Consider the following 3,280-nt stretch of genomic DNA (forward strand, 5'->3'; position numbering starts at 1 on the left):
CGTCACGTGACGCGCACCGGGACCAATCCGCGCTCGGTATCCTCACGGAGGCGGCGAGGCGCGGAAAGGGTCCGGGCGCGCGGCACGGGCCCGGCACAAACGTTCCGCGGGAATTGATGGATGGGCGGGGACGGGGGGGGCCCAAAGGGGAAAGGGGCGGGGACAGGGGCGGGGCTTGGGGAAAGCGGGCGGGAATGGGAACGGGAACGGGGACGGGAATGGAGCAGGAATGGGAACGGAACAGACAGGGATTGCGAATGCAGCGGGAACGGGAACGGGAACGGGAACGGGAACGGGGACGGGAATGGAGCAGGAATGGGAACGGGAACAGACAGGGATTGCGAATGCAGCGGGAATGGGAACGGGAACGGGGACGGGAATGGAGCAGGAATGGGAACGGGAACAGACAGGGATTGCGAATGCAGCGGGAATGGGAATGGGAACGGGAATGGGAACGGGAATGGAGCAGGAATGGGAACGGAACAGACAGGGATTGCGAATGCAGCGGGAATGGGAATGGGAACGGGGACGGGAACGGGGACGGGAACGGGGACGGGAATGGAGTAGGAATGGGAACGGAACAGACAGGGATTGCGAATGCAGCGGGAATGGGAACGGGAACAGGCAGGGATTGGGAATGGAGCAGGAACGGGAGCGGGAACAGGAAAGGGAACAGTCAGAGATTAGGAATGGAGCCGAAGTGGAGCGGGAATGGGAACAGGAATGGGAGCGGGCAGAGACTGGGAATGGGAGGGGGAATGGAGCGGGAATGGGAATGGGAACAGGCAGGGATTGCGAATGGGGTGGGAATGGGAACAGGAACGGGAACAGGCAGGGATTGGGAATGGAGAGGGAATGGGAACAGGAATGGGAGCGGGAATGGGAACAGGCAGGGATTGGGAATGGAGTGGGAATGGGAACGGGAATGGGAGTGGGCAGGCATTGGGAATGGGAACGGGAATGGGAGTGGGCAGGCATTGGGAATGGAGTGGGAATGGGAGTGGGCAGACATTGGGAATGGGAACAGGAATGGCGCGGGAATGGAAACGGGAACAGGCAGGGATTGGGAATGGGAACGGGAATGGGAGTGGGCAGGGATTGGGGATGGAGGGCAAATGGGAACAGAGAGGGAATGGAGCCAGTAGAGAGAGAGTGGAGCGGGCAACGGTTGGGAAGGGAACGGGCAGGGATTGGGAATGGAGGGGGAACGGAGCCGGCAGGGATTGTGAATGGAGCAGGAATAGGCAGGGATTGGGAATGCAAGGGGAATGGAACAGGATCAGGCAGGGATCAGGAATGGATCAGGACCAGGGTCGGAAATGGAGCAGGAAGGGAACAGACAGGGATGGGGAATGGAACAGCAGCAGGAGGATGCCGGAGCCGCAGGCCCGGGCAGGGCAGGGCTGGGCTCAGTCCCCTCCGGAGTCATCGGCAGCCGCAGTTGGGGTACAAACCCGCGGGAATTGGGCGCACACGGACCGGTCCCTGCTGACCCCAGCCCGTCCCACTCCTGCAAAAATTGGGGAAAAGGCCAAAAATTCAGCCTGGCCACACCACACGTGGTGTTTTCTGAAATCCCCCTCAGGCTCTTCCCCAAAGCCACCCAGCTGTGGCAGCAGAGCCCCTCCTGCACTGGATTTGTGTTTCCATCATGGAATCATGGAATGGTTTGGCTTAAAGCTCATCTCATTCCCACCCCCTGCCATGGGCAGGGACACCTTCCACCATCCCAGGTTGCTCCAAGCCCCATCCAGCCTGGCCTTGGACACTTGCAGGGATCCAGGGGCAGCCACAGCTTCTCTGGGCACCCTGTGCCAGGGCCTCAGCACCCTCACAGGGAACAATTCCTTCCCAATATCCATCCATCCCTGCCCTCTGGCAGTGCGCAGCCATTCCCTGTGTCCTGTCCCTCCATCCCTTGTCCCAAGTCCCTCTCCAGCTCTCCAGGAGCCCCTTTAGGCCCTGGAAGCTGTGGTGAGGCTGCAGGGTCAGGGGTGCAGAAGCTCGAGTGCTTTTCCATGGTTTATTCCTGTAATGTTCAGCCCTGTCAGGAAGAGCTTGGGCACAGCTAAAACCTAAACCTTACCACTAAATTTATTAGCAGAGGTGTGAGCAGGAATGTGGATCCCTGGAGGTGTCCAACGCCAGGTTGGATGGGGTTTGGATCAAGATGGGGTAGTGGAAGGTGTCCCTGCCCATGGCAGGGGGTGGAATGGGATGAGCTTTAAGGTCCTTTCCAACCCAAATTATCCCGTGATTCCAAACCAAATTCAAGGCTGGTGACGCTGATATCCAGCATTTACCCCAAAAATATCTGTGAGAGTGAGAAGGGCTGGCCACAATTCAGGAAAAATGAGGTTCTAAGGAGTGGGGAAAAGATGAAGGACCCTCCAGATTTTCAAGACAAAAAAAAGAAAAAAATCCAGATTTTTTCTGACAAATTTCACTCACCCAGTCAGGCTCCATCTCCTCAGCCTCCACATGCTTTATCCCTGGGGAAGAGCAAATCCAAATTGAGGAATTCGAGCCATCAGCCGCTGCTGGGGCTCCCTCTGGAGGGGATCGATGGCTCCTGGTGCCTCAGCTCCGAGGCTGCTCAGCCCCTGCTCGATGGGATCAGCCTGGCTGGGTGGATGCCAGGGGGTGACAGCCTGTTCTGGGCAGCTGTCCTGACAAGGATTGCAGAGGTGTTTGGGTTTGGTGACCTGGATTTTTATCCTGGTGCTGAGTTCAGCCTGAGTTTGTCTGGTTTGCTGCCCCTGTGTCCCATTAATGCTGGCAGTTCTGGTGATTCCAGTGACTGGGAATGAACTGAAAGTCTAATTAATGGCATTTTAATCTTGTAAATTAATTTTAGTAAAATAAATTTTAATCTCTATCAATACAGAGATTGGTAATAAGGACGATTAATTCTCCTCTTATGGGAGTTTGCATTGATCCACATCATCAGAGAGAGGAGGGGTGTCTCTGGGTGTATCTTGATGGTTTGAGTTGGAAGAGGCCCTAAAGCTCATCCAGTTCCACCCCTGCCATGGCAGGGACACCTTCCACTATCCCAGGCTGCTCCAAGCCCTGTCCAGCCTGGCCTTGGACACTTCCAGGGATGGGGAAGGCACAGCTGGAGTGGCTGAAAAGGAAAACTGAGGATTTTAGTGCTCTTTCAGTGGGGAAACAGCACTGCTGCCTCTGTGAAGGAGGGAAAAGGCAAATTTGGGCAGTGGAGGGGCTGATTGTTACCCTAGTGTTGGTCCTAACAGCTCTGCAATCCCCAGGGGATGTG

This window comes from Melospiza melodia, chromosome 3 (genome assembly GCF_035770615.1).
Source record: "Melospiza melodia melodia isolate bMelMel2 chromosome 3, bMelMel2.pri, whole genome shotgun sequence".
Lineage (NCBI taxonomy): Eukaryota > Metazoa > Chordata > Aves > Passeriformes > Passerellidae > Melospiza > Melospiza melodia.